At 23.8% G+C, this 27,314-nt stretch overlaps 1 long non-coding RNA gene across 1 annotated transcript in view; it reads right to left on the bottom strand.

Annotated features, from left to right (window-relative positions):
- Window positions 1-11,487, bottom strand: part of LOC129612467 (uncharacterized) — a 134,955-nt gene extending 123,468 nt beyond the window's left edge. Inside the window, exon 1 of the long non-coding RNA XR_008697232.1 lies at window positions 11,262-11,487. This is a non-coding gene — a long non-coding RNA (uncharacterized LOC129612467). The remainder of the gene's footprint in view (window positions 1-11,261) is intronic.
- Between the last annotated feature and the right edge of the window lie 15,827 nt (window positions 11,488-27,314).

Raw genomic sequence — 27,314 nt, 5'->3', positions numbered from 1 at the left:
AATGTAGTAGGGAAAGATGCTATAACAATTTTTATGTGTTATTTAACAAAATAATGTACTCATAAGAAAAGCATAACTGCTAAGGACTTTTTAACTATAAAATTTGAACAACAATTATTATTGTGCTTTAATTTTTCTAAAATAAATTGTTAAAGATGCCAATAACTTTCTACGTTCTTGTCTTAATAGCACAAAAAAAATTATATATAGATTTCTGTATTTGAAAGCTGCACTTGCAAAAAAATTGATGAGACAAGCTAAAATATTTTGTATTTGTGAACAGATCTATTTATTTCTATACGTGGATGCACATTTCTCTTTTGTTATATAATATAATGTCTTACAAAATATATATGTATATCACCACTACACACGTAATATGTGTGTTTGCTTAGTCAATGAAAATAATATTCAAGTACATAAGACGTTTATATAATGATAAAACTAGCTTGAAGTAATTTTTTAGAAATTGTTTTAGTCCCTTAAGGAAATTTTTTTTTTATTTTTTCCAAAAGATGCAAATATACTGAAATTGCATTTTGGAATTGCATACCCTGAATTAAAGTGTTAAAGGAAAAATAAAATGAAATTTTAAAATCCACAATCTCTTTTGTTTTTTTTTTTTTGCTTTTTTTTTAATTTTTCGAAACATAAAAAGGACATAGAAAAAGAATAGAATCATATATTTGTATGTTTTTTAAAAGGATGTTGTTTTTACACTCCAAATCCTCGAAAAGGAGTTTTTGCATTCCCTTTAAAGTTCTTTTGTTGTCTAATTTCAAAAAATTGTATCGTTTTTTGTTTGTTTTTTTATTTTTTAAATAAATAATACTATCAACATTAATATTTATTAAAGAATAAAAAAGAGAAAACTAAATATAATCAGATAACAGATAAAGGGAGGACAATAAGAACTAAAAACAAAGGGAAAATAAACAAGGGAAAACAAGGAGGATAAAGGCGTTCAACTAAACTAATGTTCTCTTTTAAGATTTTGAAAGTTTTTTTCACGTTTGTTCTGCTTCTTCATAGCTATCTATAGATACATTAAATTGATATTCCACTGTTGTAGTTTATTTTTTGCAAATAAGGCAACGAATTATTTCTAAAGTATATTTTTGTTTATTTGTGAAAGTTTTATATTGAAACTATCTGGATTTAAAAAAAAAACCTTAATAAACCTTAAAAACATTAAAGTGAGCGTTCCAAAAAGAGATATTCAAAAAAAAAAAAATACAGCAATTTCTTTTACAAATTTCAATAACCGAACATAAATTTTTGGAAAATTGACATACTTTATTCATTAAGATCTTCATCTAGCTCTTAAATTTATAGATTGCATGTTGAATAAGCCTGCTACGAAGCCAAAACATCAGTTTTTCAGTAACAGTAAATGTACCCTCCCAAGTCAGTGCTACGTACTGTGTTGCAATTACTGAAGTCTAAATCTCTAAAGCTGTATTTTTTGTTTGTAGATAAAAATAGGAAAGCTAAAGTAATATGTAAACTTCTTAATATCTCATTTCTTACAATTACTCATTTCCCTCCTCGCTGTTTTTATTTTTTTGTTTTATGTAATGTAATAATTTAACACTTATACACGAAATTGTGCAATTTTATTTTTCAAGATAATGTTTCTTATATTTAACAAATTAAATTTCGGAATCAGCCATCAACTACGTTAGCTGTATATTATAAAGATTATTTCTATAATACAGTCGAATACGTTTAATAGCACATAGGAGTCTAAGAATTTGTGATTTTAAGCGAGTTATGAAATATTTTTATGTACTAACTTTCCTATTGAAAGCAAGTATGTAAAATATCTCATTTTGAAAACGACAAAATGATTTTAAATGAAAAAATTTAATCAGATAGAAAAAATGAAAACAAAGATTTACATTTTTTGTTTAAAAAAGTAAGAATTGGGACAAGAGGCATTAGGTAGGGTTTTGAACAAAAAAAAATCAATAAAAAAATCGCATGCTATACACATTACCCTAAATATTATTAGTATTACCTAACTATATATTAATGCATTTTATTCGCATGCATTATAGAATCCAAATACATACGTGCATGGATTTTAGTAGCGAGTTATTTTATGCGTATACAGTAATTGATCACTTAAAGTGCTTATTGTCATAGGTAATTTACGATTTTATGCAACATATGTAACTCAAAGCGAGGTCCCAAAATAAATTACTTAAAAGATATTAGATCTCAAAGGAATTAATTATTTGTTTCATTATGTACTTTTTTTGTAACTATTTTTAAGAAGTTTTCTTTTTTTAAGTTTTTTCTTATTATTTATTACGAAAAAAACATATCTATATGTATATTACGGGTATGTTTTTGAAGAAAAAATATAAACTTAAAATATCTTACACACAGAATGGAACACAATTTTAAAACTTCAGACACAATACTTGCAAGTCTTGCAATGCAAGCACACACGACTAGTATAAGAGAAGAGTGACAAGAATAAACGTCATTAATTCTAATAAAAGTGAAATTACATACGTTAATGGTAAGAGCAATTTCTTAATTAAAAACATATTGTCATACTTTCAACGCCAACAGGAAATTTTTTTCTTTTATTATGGTTTTTATTTCAAATCAGACACAATTACGAGTATAAGAAATATTTAATTCAAAAATTTTAATAATCTTCAATACCATTTTTTATTTTATAAAAATTTTGTTTTGTGTTCCGATGTTAAATCTGAATTTTGATATATTCTGAAACGGTCTGCTCCAATAATTGATAGTAGAACTGCAACCTTTATTTCTTCATTTCGAATTTGAGAAGTTAGAATTTATACATAAAAATTTGATTGCGGTAAAACTTTTTAAGCTCTACATTTTGATTTAATCAAACGAAATACATTGGTAATTCATGCAATGTCAATTTTAATTTCCCATTTTAATTTATTTTTAATTCAGAAAGAAAAACCAGCAAACCTAAGTTTTATTGAATTTTATTTTGTTTTCAGGAGGTAAAAATCTCATTTATAACACAAATGAAAATTTTAATTCATTTTCAGAAATTTTCAATTAATTTTAAATTTTAAAAATGTTCAAAGAATATAATTGGAAAATAATAAAGAAAAAATGTCAGCGTAAATTAATTGTTTAAAGAAAATTTAATGAAATTTCGAATTAATAAAAATAAAATGATTAAAATTCTTGAAATTTTTTTTCCAAATTAGTAAATTCAGAAAGATTTTGCAGGTAAACAACTAAATGATTCACATCATAGATCCCCACATCATAGGGTAAGTATGTGATTAACCAAGATTAAGTTTGCTTCTACATACTGCACTTCAGTGAAATATAGGAATTTAGCTTTTCTTTTTGATTATGGTCAGTTTAGTGTATTAATCGGCATACTGCTTTTTTATTGGTAAATAATTTTATTGGCTATTTTATAATAAAGTTTCCAAAATTTATTATATAAAAAATTTGCTGCAGACGTATAGTAATGAAAAATACAAAAAAGTAATATAAAATAAATACATAAAACAAACCTATATACATAATATAAATACATACACTCTATTGCTTTTAAGCATTGGTTTACCTATACGCACATAATGCCAATTAATTATAATACTCTTCTGTTCTTTTTATTCATATAAAAATTATCCATTTTCGATTTTACATTACAAGAAAGCTATCAAATACATTTGTGTATCTACTTTACATTGTATTACAAAATTTTGCTGCTAACATCAGCCGGAGGACTAGTTAATTGTTGGTGTTAAGTCATAAGTGTAAAATAAATTTAATTTAAAATGTAAGATTAAAATGGTCAACCAAAGGATGTTAGAATGCTATTGCAATGGCTACAGGCATTAATATAATAACACATTTGGTTTTATACTATGAGTAGCAACCAAAAATGATTGTCGTTCACGCAAATTTCGTTCACATTCTACTGAACTTTTTATAATTATAGTTATGTGACTTGTTTTTTTTTTAATTGTAATTTTTTAATAGCAACTTCTCCAAATTAATTTTGAGAACAATACTATAAAGAATATTTTAACTTTTATAAGAAATAGAACATTTTGCTCAAATTTACCAATTTAAATAGGAAATTTGAACAATTTCAATAATAGATTTAAAATTTCTCCAATATTTTTCATACGAAATGTTAATACTATTTATTCATTGCAAATTATTTGCCAAAACAGCACCCGTTTGAAGCAAAAAGAACGAAACCTTGAAACGATTTTCTTTTTGCAACCAGAAGGAGGGCAAAATTAAATTAACATGCTTCTGACTCCACTTATTACTACAAAACAAACAAAATAAAAACGGTAAATGAAGAAAAGTTAAAACAGAATAAAATCAAAATACCAAATGAAGATATTAAACAAAAAAAAACACAACGAAAAGTCCTTGAAATAAATGACATTTTTAACGTCATGTTATGTTATTTATCTACATTTTAAATTATATAATAAAACAATAAGAACAAAAAAAAATGAAATGAAATAAAATGAATAAACAATGGTATAGTGATAATGTCTAGCTCAACTTTGCAGATGAAAAAATAAAAATGACAGAGAAATTTCGTGACAGTTTTGTTAAAGCGATTTAAAAATGGAGAAAAAAAATATATAGGGAAAAACGAAATGAGTTTTTCATTGTTTTTTTTGTTTGTTTTTTATTTTACTTTTTTATTTCTACTAGACATGTGAGATTTTTTTCCTACATTTTATTGGGTTAAAGTTATCTACCCAAATATTTATATAAAATGCTAAAATACGTACAACATGTATCACACACACCTATATACATCGTATTCCGGATGTTGAAAAAAGGAACGAAAAGGAAGAAAAAAAATAAAGAAAAGTTTCGTCTTTTTTATGCTTAAAATTTTTTTATTGCAGAAATTTCACTTTTTCCATATAATTTATTTTGAGTAGATTAAAATTCTTATTTTTAAAATTTTTAAATACTTTACTTACGTATATTCAAGTTAATCCTTAATCTAAAATTGTATAAAAGCAGAATATTTTATATAATTCAGGAATTTTTTGAATTCTTTCTATGTGCAAATTTAATAAATTTATGAGGTTTATTTAAACTTTTGATATCAGTAAAGTAATTCTAATAAAAAATGGGAAATAATTGTAGAGCTTGGCGTAACTCGAATCATCAGGTTTAGCGAAAATTTGCTATTCTCTACTTCTATACTCCTACTATTACAAAAATCTTTATAAGAGTTTTACCTATAATAAAATTTTTATAGCTTGCTATCGTTTTTGCAACCTTATGTAATACAAAAGGCACTTGAATGCGTTATTTGTTAATAATTTTTGTTTCAATTAAAATTTTCAAATTTTTAAATTAATTTGCGAATACTATATTCTTTTATGTCAAAACTTCATCGTGTTTTATAATTGAATTTGTATGTCTTGCACTTTTACCAACCATTTGATCTGGTTTTCATTTTAAAAGTAGCGCAAATGATTGTTAAAAGTGGTTAATAACATAATCATAACGATTTTTAAATTTAAACCATTGTGGTTCTATTTTAATTCAGAATTCGAGAATTCTGGTTATTATTTCGAAAATTTGTTGCAAAATTTTACGTACATTAGTTAAAATATGGAATAAATATTTTAGTACAAAACTCTTTGTTATTAAAACAAAAACTGTTTCAATGCTTCTTTTAATATCCTTCGATCATAAACTGTGATATTTTCAAAAACTTTATCTATGTAATGAAAGAGTTCTTTCTAATTCAAACATTTAAACTTGAAACTACAATTTTATTCATCGAAATAAAAAACAAATTCATTCTCTGTATTAACAAAAAAAAAAAAAATTAAAATTACTTTAAAATTTATACGGATAAACTTTTAAAAATTTAATTTTTATTAGATAATATCAGCTATGTATAATATTTAGTGTATGTGTAGAATAGTAAATTTTTAATTCTTAATAATAATAAAATATAAAAAAATTAAAGTAGAAAAATTAGAAATTTTTTATTGCAAAATCGCATGTTACAAAAAATATTGTTATGGTGAAAAATTCTTTTGTTCTGAAATATCATAGATTTATCTTAATAAATATTATTATTATTGTTATTATCATACAATATAACAGTAAATAATAAATTATAATAAATATAAATACAAAATATTTTTTTTTTATGAAAAGAATAACCAACTATACAGGCTTGTGTGTGTATATGAACGTAAAGAGAATTTTTTTATTACTAGAGTAAAAATTATGATGATCATTTTATTGCTATTTATTTTACGATATTGTATATTGTACTCTAAGGATATGAAAAATCGTGATACAAATATCATATTTGATTTTATATGAAATAAATTTTAAAAATTAATTTCAATAGAATTTAAAATTATTAAATTTATTTATGGCATAGCTAAGTAAAGGAGAAAAAGAAAATTTATAACAAAAATTTTTTTTTCTTACTCCTGAAAATATGCAATTTTATCTCATTTCCATTATGAATCATAAAAAAGTAATGATGAGAGAAGTTGTTAAAATATTTTATTCTAAATATGAGAAGAACAACATTTTATGATTTCTGAATAAGCACCATTCATTCCTCAGTTCCTCATAACTGGGAGAACCTAAAGCTTTAAAATTTGGAAAATTAATACTTATAAATATTTTATATTACTAAGGTCTTTTAAAGCCATTTTTGAAAAAATTTTCACACACTTTTATAATAGAATATAATTTTCAGGAGTTCCTACCTTCATATTTTGAGTCACATATTCAGTCGGTTTTTAACTTATGGATTTGATGTTGTCAATTATATTTTTAATTTTTCTTATTAATATTGTTATTTCCTTCAAGTGGATTGCTTTCAATACACATAAAATATCATTGAAACATATCATTTAATTGGACAGGCTTGTATTTATTTCTGATTCATTCTTTCATGAAGATATAAAAATTACATTAAAAATTACAAAATCAAAGGATACTCTGTTCCTGTCTCCTAACATAATAAACTAAAGAGCAACATATTTAACATTATATATTATGTATACTATTTTTATCGAAAATCATAATTATTTTGTTGGTTATCTTATTAGACACAACTAGTTTTAGTTGCTCAAAATAAAGTCAATGGTATTCATTTTCCTTGTAAATTTGAAATTTTTCATCAATTCTATCGTATCCTTCATAAGCCATATTCAAAAACTTTTCAATATTTAAATGAAACTGCTACTTTTTATAATATTTTTCCTTATAACTATAGGTTATAACATATATTGAATAAATCTGATAGGAAAAATCAAAACCCTGATCATATTTCAAATAAATATTCCAATCAAAATTAAAATATTTTTCCAATTTCAAGGCTATAAATCACATTCAATTTCACACTCAATTTGAATGAAATCAAAAATATTCAAATGATAATGTGTAAATTTGTTATCTACATTTCACAAAAAAAAAGAAAAAAAAACATGAAGTTATAAAATGAAGTATTTGATGTTCTTTTTCCTTGTTATATGGGGCCATTAAAAGTGTGCAAATATTTTACCAAAAAAATATATGAAACGAAAATTCTAATTTATCAAAAATTTCTAAATTTTTGGATTTAAGTGTTGTAATTTGGAAAGGTATACTGTTGGTTATATTGAAATATACTTTGAAAAAGTTGGAATAAATTAAAGTTCAAAATATTTTTGAGAAGAAAAAATAATACTGAATTATTGTTTATTAGTTCCAATGAAATGTAGTGCTACAAGCTTTGGTTTAACTAAAAATTTTATTTTGTAAACGGAAGCATTTTTAACATAGTTTAGAAGGATCAAGATATTTTTCAAGTTGTCTGTTACTATGGTCCACAATAGACCCTAATTAACTATTTTTCTCAATACATCCCAAAATTTATCGATTCGTAACAATTGTAACAACAAACTGTTATATAAAATTTAATTTGGTACGGTAAAATGTAAAGTTATGGCAAAAAGTTAAGAGTACATAATAAATGCTAAAAATTAAAAATATGCTGTGGTCAGCATATTACTGGTCGAATTTTTTACTTTCTTAAGGGTGCTCATTTTGGAATTAAAACCAGTTTTTAAAATAAGTTTTTCATGCTCGGTTCCTCTGAATGGTAGATATCCAAACCTTTCAGTTATAATTGAAGATTTACCTATTAAAATTTAAAACAGTTGTATTGTGAAAGTTGACTTCTATGAATCAATTTTCCTTTTTACATGATATGACATTTCCCACGAAAAGATTTATTTATTTCAATAACAGTAAAAGTTCATTTTCGGTGAAAGCGTGATGTGTCAAATTAGGTGTAACTACAATATTTCCTAAAATTATATGCAACACGATCGGCAAAATCGGGTAATTTTGAAAATACTTAAATTTCATAATAATTAACCTAAATACTGATTAAACCAAACGTAGTAAATATATTGAAATCGGATTAGCAAATTGGAATTTTTCAAAAGTTTTATAGCAGCAGTTTGAATTTGGCAGAACTTGAATAATATAATTCTGTTTGAGTAGTTTTTAAGCCAAACGCAATAAACACATTAAAATTAAATACTTGCCGATTTCTATAAAATATTAAAATTTGAAAAAAATATCTCAAGGCTTAATAAGTGTCTTAAGTTTAGTAGAAAAATTGTTTCAGAAATTTAATTAAAGAATCCAGCTTGAGATAACGCTGAACATGAAAAGTCAATTTTAAACATTTTAACTTTACTTTATACGTTTTAAATATATGAAATCGCCGAAAATATAGTAATATTCTTGAAATTTGTGAGTTTACACGATTTACAAATATTCTTTTAATTTGGACGCTATAATTTGCCACAAATATTCATTTTCACAATTTTGAAGAGCTATAACTTTCTTGATTCTTTCTTGTTTCACAAAATTGGTTCAACATAATTTTTGAATCATGACAGTGAAAGTATTGTTTATAATATTGTACTCATTAATAGCAGTGCGAGAGCGTTGGATATTTTTTATTCATCAACAGCAGAGTCGGGCGTTTTGCATGAATTTCTATTTTACTAATGGTTTACTGCAATTATTTCGAAATCTACGATTAATTTTATTTAAATTCAAACGCAGTCGAATTAAAGACTTAAAATTTTAATAATATTGAAATAGAAAATTAATATCAAAACTATAAAAGGAAAGACATAATTGAAATTAGCTAGCAATCGTACCATGCTTTTGTAGGATTATAATTAATTGAAATTTATAATACCACAATGCTAAAAGGCAAATTCAAAAATTTTCATCAAATTTAAATAATGCAAAATTTTTGTACTTAAAAAAAAATGCATTAAAATAGCATTTTAATATTTTATTCTATTATTATTCGAGTATTTACATCAAAAGATTTTATTCAAAAATTCTATAAAATAAAAATTATTATTAAAAAAAAAAATTTAAAATTATCATTTTATTCAAATTTTAAATTTAAATGTAATTTACAATTTTCGGATAAAGTATTTAACATTTTTTTTTTATTTTCGATAAATAAATTATTCAAATTGAAATATAATAATTTTACCAAATGTTAAATTCATAATTCGTCGTCGCTAAATGAAAACTCACTAAGTTCATTTTTGGCTAAAATGAGTTAGATGTAGCAAATTAATGCTGAAGTTTCAAATTTTAAGTGAAAATTTTTTAGAGCTGTACGGTTAGTAGTTTGAAAGTTGTACAGTATTATATTTCTCTAATTCCATTTAAACATAAAATTTCGTGAATAAAAACTCACTTGTAAATTAATGTAAATTTACTGTCGAAAATGTAAGGTATCAGAGTTCAAATATCACGATCTTGTAGATCTCTGCTTATAAGCGGGAAATTTAATTAAAAATAGAAAAAATTATATTAAAAAGAAATCAGTCGACTAGCTTAAAGTGAAATGTTTTAGTAGTAGTAGTAAGAGTCGGGGTTTTCGCCTGGTAACCCGTAGGAAGCCCATGCACTAAGCCAACAAGAGGGCCCATCGGCATCGTAAAATATTTTAAATTTGCAAAATGAATCGCCCACAAATAATTCAATACAGAAATTATTAAACAAGTGACTACTGAGCTATAAATATTTGTGTCACGTAGAACAAAAAAAAAAATATATATTTCAAATACCTGAATTATATACTCGTCAAAACAGAATTTCAAAACAAAAGTATAACGATCTATTACATTTATGCGAACCAATTGTTATATCTAAAGAATTTCATGGTATAAATCAATCAAAACATCATCAGTAGATTGAAATAAGTAGATAAAAAATGTTACCATAGTAACATCGCGAATTCCCAAAAAAAACCCTTTTACCATTATGTTGGCTGTGAAAACTCAATAATTCCAAAAAGACTTATTTTATTAGAAGTATGTTATTTTCCATAGATGAATGAAATTAATGTATTATAGGCCAAGATATAAAAATTCTTCAGATACGGTTCAAAACAGTTATTGGCTTGAATAAACGTATTCCTGCCTTTATTAATAAAATTTTAATTTCAAAGTTGAATTACTCAATATGCACTTTTTGGACTTCGTGTGCTTCCATTTAGCGACAACGAAATTATGTATGTATAGCCATTATAATTATGGGCAGTAATAGCTAAAGGATTATAATAGGAGGTTATTTATTTTTTTTTTAAATTTTTGCAGTAAATCAAGAAAAATCATTTGAAAATTTTTATTTCAGTCTAACAATAATTGATATCATTCAAATTATTTAACAAAAAAAAAAAATGAAAAATTAGATAATTTCGGTAAGTTAAAATCTTTTCAAATTAACAGGGTTTATGGAGCAAATAATAAATCGAATGCATTTTAAAATATACTTTATTAAATAATTAGAGGAGGGAAATTATCCTATTGTTTTATTAGAAATATTACTTGTATTACATGTAATAGGCATGTTAATCTAGAAATATAATTGTCAGAAATATTAAATTTATTATTTAATAAACTCATACTGAGTATAATTTTCCCATTTCAACTTTCTCAAATTTGAACTCTTGTCGAAATTCAAATAGGTTTTGCTTGAAAGATTAATCCCTATTTATAACAGTTTACAAAAAGGACTGTCCCAAAGTCATTTAATTACGCTTGTTATTCATTAAAAATCTCAATAATTAAAAGCATCTTTCATTTTACAATATAAAATAATTTTAAAAAATAATTTCGTTTATTTTAAAACTAAAAATTTTATATTAAGTTTAAAAAATTGAAAAAATTTAATAAAGAAACACTCACTTTGCTTTCCTATTCTACAATTATTGTAATTAAATATTGGAAATTGATATTAGAATTGAATTTAATTTGTTTTTTATTTTACCCTTGTATTGTTACTTAATTTTAATCCTTGACTAATATTAATTATTTGAAATTTTTTTAAATTATTTTTGAAATATTTAAGAAAATTTTTTTTCCTTCTTATAAAAATGCACTTTATTAAACTTGTTTAAATCATAATTTGTGCTCTTTTGTTATAATATAATTTCGTTTAATTTATTTAATTAAATTAAAATTTAATTTAATTAAATGAAATAAAAATTTGAATTTGAATTTGTTTTCCAATGTTTTTAATCTAAAACCAAAATATTTTACTTTTACATTTCTTTAAGATTTCTTTAAGATTTTGCTTTACTCTCATTTATTTATTCTATATCTCTATATACACAATTTTTTTTCTTGTAATTAAATTTTTCCTTATTTATTCTAAAATTTTTATTTTAATTTAGTTAAAAATTTGTTTTAATTCTTTATTGAGTTTTGACAAAATTTTAATTAATTAATCAAATTAAGTAATAAGATTTCTGTTAATATTACAATTTTTACTCCTAAATACATGCAATTTCATATAATTTTCAATTATAAACTTAAATGTAGGGATATGTAAAAATTTTTTTTATTTACTCTTAAGTAAAGAATACGTAACGAGTAGTTTACGCGTTTGTAGTTAGATTTTATTAATTTTATTATTATTATTGTTATTATTAATTTATTTGCTGTGTTAGGACGAATTTAGTTTTATTATTTTTTGTTTTCCTAATTGATCAGGATATTTTCTTTATTATTGTTATAACAATAAAGAATTAATGTGACACACATTTATATCATTGCAATTTAGTTATTTTATAAGAAAATATTTTCTGGCAAAACACGGATATGTTTACATTATTTTATTTGTGTAGGTGTTAAATAATAATATGTTTGTAAACTTGATAGGTTTCATTAATTTTGATATGACTTAAGAAATGCTTTAATTGCAGTTTTTAAAGTTTTAACTTTTGATATGTGATTCATCTCAAAAATTCACTATTAATCCAGATTATACCATAATATTTTATAATATTTTTCTTTCTTTTCATTATTCTTATAAAGTTTTTGGAAATAATTCAATCAAAATAATTATGTCAACTTCACAATCCTATATATGTATGTATTTATTATTGTGACAAAATTCACAATAAATTCTGATATGGACCTTCTATTTCAAGTATATTGAATTGATGAATTTAGAAATTCGGTTGCAGTAAGGAAATTAACACTTTAATAATTCAATTTCTAATATTAAAATTCCTTTTAACATTCTGTATAATTTCATTTTACGATATTAAAAACTATAAGAGACCGAAAGAACTTTTTCAAAATCAAAAATAAAAAAAAAATTTTTTTTTGTTTTAAAATTTATCGTCACACGGGAATTTTATTTTACAAAAACGCTTTCACACGACACGATAGTCCGATAGACGAGCTGAAACTGATTTGGATTTTTTTTTTTACACGAAAAGTTTTTCCTTTTCCTTGTAAAATTAAATGAAATAAAAGGATTCGGGTATTTTTTCTACCTATTTTTTTCTTTTCTTTTTTCTGAAAATATTTTAACGAAAAATTCCTATCTCTATTTTTCTATATTCAACAAGGATTTTACTATAATAAAATTCTTGAAATTTCCCTTATATTTTTATCCTTTACTTCTTATTAGAATATAAATACAAAATTTCCCAATTTTTATTACGTTACAAAGCGCATGAATAAAAAATTAAACGGTTGCATAAATACTTCAATGGGTATATTTTATTGCAGGAAATTTGATATTTTGTAATGAAGCCTTATGAAAAGGATGAAATGTGATAACGGTTTCGACTAACAAGCAAAATTTTCATTATTTTTAATTCAGCAAATTCTCATTTGATTTCGATTGTCGTTAAAATGAAATCTTAAATCTATCTACCTATTAAATGGGTACATACAAAAGAACGAAAAGCGGATATTTTTAATATTCGGTGAGGATTTTTCACTCGTGAACGAAATAAAAATGCTGTATTCATTTTTGTTATGCCAATAAAAATATTCTCTTTTAAAATATTTTGTATTTTTATAATATTCGTTAAATAATTTTTAATATGAAATATTTGAAATATTTCAAAAATAAAGCAAATTAAGTGAAAATTTTAAAAGTTTCACGAATATGTAGAATTATAGGAAATATTTACAGAGAATCCTAAGAGAAATATTATAATTCTCTAAAAAATATAAAAGAGAACTTAAGGAGTTATTCTGAAGGGATTTTTTATTTTCGAAATTGTTTAAAATAGAATATTACTCAAGTAAATTATTCTTACAATCTGTATAAATTCTTAATGATTTATTTTATGAAGCATAATAAGAACAAGTATTATGAATTGAAGATCACAATGAATATTTAATAAATTGAGAAGCATATTCCTACAAATTATATTTGAAATAAATTTAAAGTGATACATTTCAGTTTTCTATAAAATAAAATTATATTATTGTATGACAGCCTTCCGACTTTCGGAAAAAATTTTGAAACTGCTTTCTGATAGTCTAAATGCTTTTGACAGAATAGCTGAAGTAATTAAATGACAATGAAATGTACTTCCACCTAAATAAATTTTTTATGTTAAATAGAAAATATTGCGGAAAATCGTTAATATCTTTTTTAAACAAATTAATTTTAAAATTTTGCAGAAAGAGAGCACTTTATATTGTAGCTGAGGCGAGAAACGAGATGGTACTTTTAATTTCTAATTTTGTTTTCAACAAAAACTTTGATTAGTCTAACCGCAAAACTAGATTCGAAAGGAGAAAAGCGTTCACTATTTACAAATTTAATAAAAAAATTAAAATTACAATAATTTTGCTACTATAAAATTCAATTTTACAAGAGCATTAAGCAGTTTAAATATTCCGGTACAAATAAATTTCCTTTAGTATTTTAAAATTTTATATTAATTCGGAAATCATAACGTTTTTTTTCCTCTTAAAAATTTCCAAGTAAGCATGTCTCTTAAAAGTTTTACTAGAAACGATAACAATTCTCTCTTTTTAATATTTTCTCTTCAACAATCTCTTAAAAAAATAATACAGAGAAAGAAGAAAAACTACTGACTGCGATGAGTAAAAATCCTTTAAGTTTAAATTTATTCATGCAGCTGTTTTCAATTAAGAAAATTTTTTGTTTGATCTATTATCGTAAAAGGCTATTGTGAATAGACCCTTCTATTTTGATGTTTGAATACTTTATTTTTCAAAATGCTTTAGTGAAGTTTTTTTTTTAATTTTTTACACTACTTCATAAACTTTAAGAAATTTAGAATCATTTAAGTAATTGCTTTAGAAAAATTTAACTTTAGATGGTGTCAAATAAATATTTGAATAGCAATAAGAAACCTACATTTCATTTTCCTATTTATTTTCCTATTATTGACAATAAGTTCTAAATAATTTTTATACAAACCTGTTATACTTACACATACAATAGTACATACACGTATATAGGACTCATTCCTGAATGTAGTTTTTGGCACGATATTTCAAATATTTTAAAAAACATGGTCTCTCAGTATTCACCTACATTTAATAAAATATTATGCATGAAAGAAAAATGAAGGAAAGAAAGTTCAACAATAACAATATTATAATGATGGCCAAGAGAGTGTTTTTAATGGTTTTTCTTCGTAGTAGGTTAAAACGTAAAATCTATTTACTTACGTAGATTATGTATTAATATAAAAATGATTTATTGATCTTGCACTAATATTTATTTTCAAAGGATCATAGTCTCTTGATAACTGTGCAACAGAAATTCAATTTTACCAAAAATTTATTGAGAAATGTGCCAACAAATATTTATGTTAAATAATTTTAAAGCTGTTTTACTATTGTATATAAAATTAGAATACTATTATGGAATAACTTATGAATCTATCTGCTTCTTTGCAAAAAAATACTTTTTAAATAGGAATCGCTCATTGAATTTTTAATTGAAAATGTACAGTTTGCTCTTCTTTTTTCAATCGTTCTTTAATTTTTATTGTCATATTTGCGAAAAACTTAAAGAAAAAATTTTGTTTCATCTTTTTCTGCTTTTTTATCATTATGAAATCATATTTGTTTAATAGAGGGCAATCATACAGCCCGTATTTTTCCTAAAATCTACTTGGCAGTGGAATATATTGCCGAAATCTTTATAATATTTTAGTAGCCTTTCTATTTAATATTTGTGATTCATATTTCTAATTGACAATTGACATGTTTCATGAAAAATTTCTGAAACCGAGAACCAAAAAGCACGAAAAATGCTTCGAAAAAATTTTAACTAGTCGTTCGATAAATTTCCCAAAAATATCTTTCTTTACATTTTAGTGAAACATTTGGTTTCATAAACATAGAGAAGGTTTATGATGTTTAGAATCTTTCATAGGTTGAACATGTGATAGAGAAGGCTAGAAATAATTTGATCTTTAACTAAAGACCAATCTTTTTCTCAAACGTTGGAATAGGATTTCATTATTATTGTTGCTTTTCTTAAATTTTATTGTCGAATGATCCAAAGAAATTTTCTTTACCTATTTCTAATAGTGTAATATGTCCGGATACCAAAAACTCATAATCTGCTGAATGACTTTATCATGTCACCACAGTATTTACTTTATGAAGAGTAATTAGCCATCAGTAGAAATCACACTGGTCACGGTAGTGTTTGGATTGTGTACTAAAGGTAATATTCTTTCTAAATGTGCAATTCACACATATTAAGTGTTTGTATAACAGTAACATTCCTTCTCGTTTTCAATTTACACGTATTCTTCATTTGGTAAATTTTAAATAGAAACTCAAAACGAAAAAAATCTTTTGTTGAACTTTATTTTTACTTCTGATCAAACCTTCGTAAAATATTTGAATTACCCATTAAATTTATTATGTGACAGTGTATTTATGTACTTACCTAATAAAGCAGGATTCTAAATCCTTGCCAACTTTTTTACTTGTTTTTTATTTCATATTTTTTTTTCCCTGATTTTTTCATCTATAATCCGTTAAGGACAAATTCATTCGTCTTTCAATATCACTTTAACATTTTTGTTTTCTTTTTCTTCAAATGAGAATGCATCGCCAATCCACAAAAGATGTCGTCATATTTTATTTTTTAAATTTTTAGATTTTCTTGTTTGCTGTTGTGAATGTATAAAGAAACGTCTAAGAATTTAAAGGATAAGAATTTATGGGAATCAAAAGGAAAAGAGAAAAAAAATCGAATGGTAAAAACAGTTCCCAAATAAAGAAAATAATTCTTCAAAATATCAAAATCAAAAGCTTTATCACAAATCAAATCAGAATATTTGAAGTCGTGCAGTTATTTTTAAAGACGATTTCATATGTAGAAACTTTTTTCCTTTTCATTTTTTGAATGGAAAACCTGGAGAAAAGCGATTTTGCTATAATAAAAGTTGAATACAAAAGGATATTGCATTCAAAAGTTTTTTATCATAATTTTTTTCGTTTTTATGATTGTAATAAACTTATTGCATTGAAATCTGATTCGATTTTCTTCGAATTGCAATCTACTAAAGAAATTGTGCAAGTATACATGGACTAAAAATAAGATCACATCTTTCTTTTTCCCGTCTTTTATTATTCTCATTTCTCTTCCTGTACGTACTACCTTATGTTTTAAATTTTTTATTTTTCTACGAATTCTCCATTTTTTCTTTAAAATAGTTTATTCTAATACATTTCTTTAAAACTACCTCAACAGAATAAACGGATTAAAATATTTGATAATAGTGAGGCTGTGGTAAATTTTCGCAAAGAATACTATATGTTAAAGGAATTAAACTTCTTATTGAAAGTGAGCTTCTAATTAAAAATGTAAGTGAATCAATAGAAAGTAGTTGATTGAAACATCTGTAAAATGTTTACCTCATTACGGTCCTTGATAAACTCAACTAGAATTGGAAAATACAAATGCTTAAAATGCAGCATAATGTGAAAGTTATAAGGAAAACCGGATAAATTTGTAAGCAGTTTTGAAAATGCTGTTAACTTTTAACTTAACTGTTCAATTTCTTTTGTGGACTATTACGTTCTTTTGTAGGTACCGCAGAAAATTTGCGTATTTCGTTTCCTGTATTGATTTCTGAGCAGCAGAATGATGAACAATTATTGCATTTTGTTGAAAGGTCGAGTGACTTCGACAAGCGGTCTGATATGCTGCTGTTTTAACTGATTTTATAGAATATTAGGCAAAAAATTTATTGTATATTTTAGTAATTAAAGCTGATTGCCGTCTACTTACGAAATATTCCGATTAAATAACTTTCCATTAAATATATTATTACGAAGAAATCAAAATTACAACAATATTTTAATTTACATCAGTACTTCCGTTTAATTAATAAAAGTGTACAAAACTAATGATTAATCGAATATTGAAAAGCCACTCAAAGTCATTTAATCCAAAAATGTATTTGCATTTTATTTTAAATTTTATGTGTTTGTTCACAATAATTTCTATTATTCATGGAAATTAAATTGCGAACTAACTCGAATTTTTTGAAACTGAAATTTGTTAAAATAATTTTTAATTAAATTTTTTTTTTAATTGGCTGAATTTCTAAATATTTAAAATAATTTTCTTCTATTTACTAATTTTTTAATCCATGATTTTTAAATTAAAGAAGAAAATTTTTTCATTTCAACTACCCAAAACTCAATATTTTGCCCGAAGAAAATTACTACAAACACTAATTTATTTTATATACTCTACTTGAGACCATTTCAAATATTTTATAATGAATTTGTATTAAAATTATTGTTATATTGTTTACAAGAAATTTATTTGTATATGCTATTTTTTTCAAAATTCAAAATTAGAATTCCAATTAAACTTTTTTAAAACCGCAAATATCTTAAATTTTTTAAATTATCTATAACAATGGCAAAAATTTTCTAGTGACAATAGTACTTTTCTCAAGATTAATATAAGACCTTTGTATTTTAAGTGGAAATTACCTAAAACTTTCCAGACTATAAAATTTTCAAAAAGTTAAAATAAATATTTTTAATTGAATTAATCAACTCTTTTATTATAGTAGGTAATCGCTTACTCCTCCATTTTAAAATTTGTTTGTGATTTTATTGTAAATAAGGATCATGAGTTAGATTTGAAAAGTTATTTCGAGGATAAGTAAATTTTAATATTAGATACTCTAAATAATATTGCTTTTGGTCCAAATTCAATACTACAATTCGAATATTATAAAAGTTTAAAACTTAAAATATAAAAACTTATTGGGATACCTTTAAAATTGATTGTTATTAAAAATTTTTCATTGTTGTCAAAGCTATCAATAGTTTTGTAAGAATGTATTAAATATAAATTTTATAACGCATATCATAGAAAATCCCCATATTTTTGGAGGTTTTTTCATAATTGATCTCTTGTAATCAATCTAAATAATTTTATTTACTTATTAGTACTGCACCTTATAATAAGTTCTCAAACGATGTCTTTAAAATGTTCTGGGTAAAATGTGAAGGTTTAGGTTTATAAAGGCTCAATTTAACTTAATAACAATAATGGGAGTCAAACAAATATATTGTAAGAAAGCACTTATTAGTAGTTTCTTTCAAATAATCACAAAATTTACGTTTTACAACCCTTATACATAGTAAAAAGCATGTAAATTCTCTACTGCAAAAAACATATTTTCCATATAAAATTTTCACATATGCATGTAAAGTATATTTACATTTTATATATCTATATACATACGTGTATGCATGTGTTATAGAACAATAATTTAATGTCGAAAAATAGACTTTATCTTTATATGTTCCTAAAAGAAAAGTTTATGGACATCATCACAGACGAGTTTCTGAACAGGAATATTTTCAAATTATAAAGGAAAAATCTTTTGATATTATAAAAGAAGACTAGCACTGTCATCATCATCATCATATACAAGCGTAATAGTCATCATCATATCATTTAACTATTATCATTATTATCAATTTTAAATTTAAAAAGGACATCTAAGAATCTTGTAAGTTCATATTACAATTACAATGAAAAACAGCTCTACAATTTAAATATAACAGAATAAGAACTTAAAGAAAGAGTCTTTTAAAAAGGACATTGTTTTTCTACTGTATATAAAATAATATAATAAAAGAACTCGGAATAAAACCAAAAGCCATCACCCATAAGTAGCAAAAGGTTTTTTTAATTTTTCGTTTTTTTTTTTTTATTTTCGATAAAATTTAATTTGAATTGGTAGATGGTGTGTGATACTTTAAAAAAAAAAAATCTTTTCAAAAAGTTGAAGGCAAGAAAATAACAAAACAAAATATTCTACTGGAATGCATAAGAAATAGAAGAACGAAGAAAGAAAATGAAAGGAAAATAGTATCGAATAAGTAAGGAGTGAAAAGGAAAGGACATTTTTTTTTATATTTGGAGAGATGAAAGGTCCTCTTTTATAATAATATAAGATAGAGAGACAAACTTAAGAAGAACAATAACAAAAACAAAAAAGGTTATCTTTAAGGACACTTTTGTGTTAAAAAGGATATTCAAAATAGTTGTGGTGCATAAGCAAACTAACAACACAACTATACTAACGAAACTAAAGAAATAAAATTGTAGATTGAATGAGTAAAAAATTTAACAATAGTAACAAAAACAGTAGGTAACAAAAAGGTATAACAAAAGTAAAATTTTCACTCGAGACTCGTTTCCTTTTTTCATATTTTTTTTTGTATAATAAACGCACGCGTTTTATGTGAAGGACATTTTATCTATTTTTGGCTTTTTGGTTTTCCTACAAAACTATCTAAAGATGTGCTTCTAGAGTGATCTTTTCTTCAATAAATTTGAAGTGTACTTCCTGTTTCTAGTACAGTTTCAGTCTTTTTGGATATCTTTTGTTGGAAACGAACATTTTTTTCCACTTTTTTTGTATTATTTAATTCCCTAGATGGTTTTAACATTGTGATTTAATGTGCAAAATAATCCCAAATCATATTAAAGTTCTTGAAAGAATTTGTTATTAAATTCTCGTTTTACTGTTATTATTGGTCAGTTTTTAAATATTTTTAGGGTTACATAAAATAAATATATTGTTTTTAAAAAAATTCTTCAATTTCAATATTATTTCAATGATAATAATAAGAAGAGATTTTGTTCTTTAAAAAGTAGGAAAGTTATGATTTTATTCGTATAAAGGTGCAAAATATTGATTTAGCTTTCTAAGTGTTAAAAATTTAAAGAAATTATAAAAAGTCAAATCAATTAAGAATACATATTGGTGTTCTTATTTACAAAAGAAGATGTCTGTGTTTCTGCTTCGCCTATGCAGAAATTAAAAAACATTATTAAAACAAGATTTTCACCACCACCAGTTAAGTTCCTTCCTCACGAGTTAAGTACCTCTTTCTTTAGTAAACGGCAGCTGTCTTCGGAAAAATATAAAATGTAAACTGGGTGGTCAAAAATAAAAGAAATTTTCTAAAAAAATTTTTTCTATGCAACTAAAAGCTTAGATTCTTTTCTTACACTAGTTGCGTCACACAAGCTTATCATGTAGGAACACAGCTTAGGTAAGCGGATATGAGTAATAATTTCCACACCCAAGTGCAATTTTCCTGCTCTTGCTTACCCTACGATGACAAAAGTCATACACTAAATGGAGACATTCCCATTTTCAGGAGTTACTAAGAATGTAAAGTACATATTTCGAAAAATGTATTATGACATTAGAAAATGATCGTCCATGTCAATAATTTTTCACAGCAGCTTAATTTGGGAAAATACTTTATCTTCTGAAACCGAAGAAGGCTCTGAATTACCGTCATCGCTATTATTTTCATTTGAAAACATCAAATTTGTTAAAGACATTCCTTGCGATTCATAAGTGTTTTTACACGATCGCCTTCAAGATTAGTTCGTGGAAATGAGTATTTTGAGAATACTACTCATTCAAAAGGTTCCTATAATAATATTATTAATTGTACATAAAGAAAATATTAACAATTAAAAATAATTTTTTTAATTGGTCAATTTTATTTTATTGAATTTTGAGAAATGTGTGTCTTATTGAAGATTTCCTGATATGTACGGGTCCTAATTGTGTTTTTATCATATAGACAAAAAAATCAGAACGTTTAATTACTTTTAAAGAAAAAAATATTTTAAAATATAAAATAATTTTGTTAACACAACTTAACCTTCCTTTTTTTGCCCCGCTCCAGTGTTTTCTACAATAAAATTAAGACCATTTTCGAATACCTAATTTTATTTAGTTGCCTGATTTATAGAATATCCTGGGACAAATAAGAATAATTTTTTTTATAGTCTTGGGGTTCCCACAACAGCAAACGTATATAATCTTAATATCTTATTCCAATCACCATCGCATTCAATCCCACCTAAAAGAATACAAAAATAATAAAAACAAAATAAAAATAAAGGATCTTCATTCATTAAAAGGGAAAAAAAATTTATAGGAAATTTTATTGCTTTTATATTTGTTTACACTAGGGCTATTATTGGAAAACCACATTAAAATTATCATCCTTTTGAGATAATCAAAATATAAATAATGATTCGGAACAGACGTTCAAACTACGTATATTATAAAATACTTAAAAAAGTATTTAGTAGAAAACTATAAAATAAAAATTAAAATTTAAATTAATGACCAGTGCAGCATCTTTTAATTTTTTTAAATTCTTTTAGGGCATTATTTAAAACAAAATTCCTAATATAAATCGTTCGAATTTCTAAAATTTTAAGAATTCTTTTCCATTTTTCGAAAATTTTTTAACTTATTGTAGAAATGAGGTGACGTCAAATAAAATGCTTTAGGAAGGAAAAGAAATTTTTTACAAAAGAAAAGTTTGTAAAATTTTAAAAATATTTTACAACGCATTTGTAATGATTTTGCATTTAAGTATTCCAATTCCATCATACGATTCGCTTAAACGACCTGCATTAATCATAAAAAATTGTTATCATCTTCTTGATAAGCCGCTAATAAAACAATCCATGAAATTAACGTAAATTTAAGTCATTTCCTTGCAGATTCCTTAAAAATGCCTGCTTAAATTAAAAATCTTTAATAACTTTAATTTTACATAATTATCTGTCTAAATACATGTGTCCTGCTTGCCACTATAAATAATTTACCACCAAAATATAAAATCTTCCTATTCTGGAAGATAAAAAAGGGAAAATTTTATGGGACAAAATTGGATATTTTTTCTTTTTATCCCTTTTCTGTAAATAATCTTCTTAATTTCTTCCCATTATAATTATCATTATCTTAACTGTTTGACTACATAATATATATGATTCATATGTATATATATGTATATCTACATATATATGATAATATATTGATTTTGATTATTTGTTATATGCTTTTATAATTAATTTTGTTCCTCATATTCATTCCATTTCCGTACTTGGGCCTTAAACTCCTGCTCTTCTTTTTTTGTTCTTGTTTTTTTCTTGGTCATTTATTTAAAAGAATTTGAACTTTTCCAATTTATTTTCATACTAGTTTCATATAAATGTATAGTATGGTGTAAGCATTGTATTTGAATCTTTTAATAGTATTTTAGCATTCGAAGCTAATTAAAGATGTTAAAATATTTAAACTGAAATCTAATTAAAGGAAATGTCCAATTTTTTAATGGATCCAATGAAAATCGCATAAAATTTTCCTTTTATTTTTCTAGGTTTTTTTTCTGTATTTTATTTTAAGAAAGAAAATTAAGGTAAAATTTATGTGAAATTAATGATGTAAGGCAAAGTTTTTGAACAAATAATATTGTTTGTGACCATATTATTAAATTTTTACATTTGTTATTGCCGATTTTATTATTTGGGTTTCTTAACGATTTTCTTTTGTTTTTAAAGATAAAATTAAAGATGTTTTATAAAATTAATAGGTTTTTATGTTTTAAAGTTTACTTTATGGTATCGAGACGAGTATCATTAATATTATCGAGACGAATATCGTTTAAATTTTATTTTATAGGTATTAGGACCCCAATTTTATAAGCTTAAACTAAGAAATATTTGAAATAATCTTTAATTAATATAAATATATATAATATGTTTGTATATAAATAATTAATATATATAAATAAATTTGGAAATATTAAATCTAATTTAGGCTTTAATGTTGACAAAATATATTTATTGAAAAAGACGATTTAAATGGATTTGGTTGGGTTTAATAAACAATAATAAGAAAGTTCCCAAATATAAGAAGAAATTTCTCATTCTGAGCTGTCAAAATCCATGGACAATGTTTGATTTCTAATATCGGCATACTTAACGTAACAATTTTGTCTATAATTTCTGTCTTACTACAAAAGTTTTATATATTAAAATTATTAATTTCTATCGATTGTATTTTTCATATAATTCATATGCACCTTGTATAGGTTTCATTTAAAATATAAAAATTTTAAAATTAAAAGTTTTGTTATGTTAAGCAACAAACTCAAAATCTACTCAAAGTTTAAACTAAACATATCGAGAAAAAAAATTCCTAAATTGTAAACTATATAAGAAACACTTAAAGGCACAAATTTAAATTGTTTTTTTTTTCTAAACAATTTTTTTTTCTAATAACATTTTGAGACCAAAGCCATGATATGCAAATAGAAAAATAACAATAACTAAATGAATTTCTTTTCCTTTAAGAATAAAAAAAAATCTACAAAAAAAATAATGTTATTTTTTTTTTCTAAAATAAAAAAATTATAATAATAGAATTAAATTAAATATACAAAATTTTTCGGTTCAAAAAATTCAAAATACAAGTTGCAATAACAAAATTTATGCAAAATACAAAATCACATGCAAGTTTCTTCTAAACACATAACATTATATGTATTATATAAATATACAGTATAACAGTTTTCATATGCAATGTTCATATAAGTATAAATGAAAGAAAAAAACTAAAAAATTATTTACACAATAATGGTAAATTTCACATCATAGTGCAATTTGTGTACCCTGCCCAAGATGACATTTTTATATTAAAAATAACGAATGCCATTTCCTCTCAATGTAATTTAATTTCTCCCATTTTGGTTTCTGTTCTCTATACTATTTTTACATATTATGTATAATATATTATTTTATTTTGTATATAATATACATGTTGTGTATATATAAAATGATTTTATGTAAAATAGAAAAAAAAAAGAAAAAACTTTTCTAAAAAATTAAATTTTAAAAGTTTTTTTTAAGGAAAACAAGAAAATCGAAAAATAAATTGGACTAGGAAAATTTTTATAAATTCAATTTAAAAACAAAAATCCTCCTGTAAATATTATGTACAATGCTTATGTCAGTATATAATATTATATACACATACATATACACATATAATATGTAAATATTTTTATTTTTTAATAGCAAATAATATTAAATTTCTTAAATATTCTAGGTTTTTGTTCAATTTGTAATTTGTACTACACAATATCGAATAAAATTCATGTAATACTCCGAAATATATGCAATTTTTTTTTAAATTCTTTATATTCATTTTATAAATTATTTTTATTATGAAAATTATCTTATAGGTTACATTTTATTATCGATTATTTTATCCATTATAGATACAAATTTACTAGGTAGGAATATAATTTTCGATAATTTTACCATTTAGCCATATAACACTTTAAAAATTTTGTAAATACTTGTATTTATGTTTTCTAAAATAAAATTTAAAGAATGTTTTCTTTAAAATATCTATAACTTATACAATGGTCGAAGAAAATGTATAAAATATAAGAAATAAAAAAAAATTCATAAGCATGTGTTTGATAATTACTTTGCCACATTATGCTTAAAAAGAAACTTGTGAATTTTCATAAACAAAAACGAGGTTGAAACAAGGAGCATCAAAATAATTTTTTACAATTTTGTAATTTTGAAAAATAAAAAATGTTCAACCCAAAATCAACAATTTGAAATTTTTAGTTATTTTAGTTGTTATCCTATTCGTCTCTGGGAGCAGCTAGTGATTAATATTGTAGATAACGATGAACCACTTTCTTGCGTCACTGAGTTTTACAATGTGATGAACTTACAGTAGTTTTTTTTTCTATTCAATATTTAAGATTATATTGATATTTATTGTTTTATTGTGCCAGTATTTAATATTGGATATTATGGAAATATGGCAGTTAGTTGACATTTATTTTTATGTTATATGTAATGTACATAAAGCTATGTAAAATTGAATATAATTTTTGTAGTGACTTGATCAGCCTTTAAACCCGAGACCCTTTAGTTAAAGGACCAGTGCTTAACACAATTGGTCAGTTATTTTAGAATATTATATTTATTTTAGTATGAGTTGGGTATGCGACTGAAAATAGATATGAAAGGTGTAAAACAGAAAACATTATCTATGAAAAAACTTGCGAATTTCAAAATATTTGCTAAACATGACATGACTATTTAAATTCTGTAACAATAACCTACAAAATATAAGGGCAATTCAATTTGTGACCATTACTATGTTTTTTTATTTTCATTTAATGTGATTTTACCTTTGTAATGGGAGCTGTTTTGCAATAAATAATTGCGAACGTATGTTCGAAGGGTAAATTTGCCTTACCATTTGTAACGCTAAGAAATAATGATCTTAGACATAGACTTAAGTATATGTTTTTGATCAACGTCCAACTCTGAATAGATTTAGCTTTTGCTGTCCGTCCCGTCCCTCCCATCGATAACTCAAAAACTAATTGAGCTAAATTCACCAAACTTTCAAACATTTATTCTATATTAATTACTCATTTTATGATAATTATTATTATATATATTTTATCAACAGAAGATTTATTATAGTAAATGTCAGAACCTTATTTAAATTGGATAAGATTGGGGTACTGATTCGGGTAGCTGCCATACAATTTCAAAATTTATTTGACTACATCTCAGAAACTATATAAGCTATGATACGAGTATTGAAATTTCACACAAACGAATATATTAGTAGCAACAAAGTGTTTGACGAAATTCTTTGAAATTTCTTGGCTCCTTCAAGTAGCTGCCATACAACAGTAGTTTGGCCATATCTAAGAAAATATTGAAAACACGGTACTAAAATTTTGCATAAATTAATATGGTAACTTAAAGTCATAGTCTGTTCCATAGTCCAGCTGTAACATATTTATTCGCACATAGCATAGAGAATTCGTACGGGTATCACGGAGTTGACTTTATTTTCTCGTTTTTTTCTAAGAGAATATTTCTTTTGTTTCTAAAAGAAAAACGGTTTGAGCAAAGAAAAAGCACAATTAAACGTAATTTTGATGCTTATAACAAATTTCCATAACATTATTTTGGCAATTCCAAAATTGTTTTATTATAAGAAATGGAGCTAAAATTAATTTTTTGTCTTTCTACTGCATAGAAGTTTTTCTGAAAAAAATAGTATGAAATTGATATGATTGAAAAATTTTTACAGTACTTTGGAATTCCATTAAAAAATTCAAAATAAAAAACAAAACTTAATATTCCTTTAAACATTTTGTATAAAAACAAATACATATTCAATTAAGGCCACGTTTTCATTAGTAATTATGGATATAATATCGAACATTTAATTTTAATATTGTAATAATGAATTTTGTGTTGTTTTTCTAACATTTACCTTGAGCTTATATTGCAATCATTATTATAATAACTGTTATTTTTGATTCATTATTATTAGAATGTTTAGTGAAAATATTTATGAAGAAAAAAATTAAACATTTACAAAAACAAAAATTAAAACCTTTCATAACCATTTTGGAATTTTAATTAGAAAATTCTTAATTTAAACCACAGTTATTCACTATCATATTTTGTCATAAATTGAATTTTCTAACTATAAGAGAAGTTATTATTCAACATTCACTAAAACAAACAACATGTTCTTCTAAAAGTACAAATTAAAATTTTTATATGAGCTC

This window comes from Condylostylus longicornis, unplaced genomic scaffold (assembly GCF_029603195.1).
Source record: "Condylostylus longicornis isolate FDR11 unplaced genomic scaffold, ASM2960319v2 ptg000072l, whole genome shotgun sequence".
NCBI classification, from domain to species: Eukaryota; Metazoa; Arthropoda; class Insecta; order Diptera; family Dolichopodidae; genus Condylostylus; species Condylostylus longicornis.
This window is presented reverse-complemented; position numbering and strand designations above follow the sequence as displayed.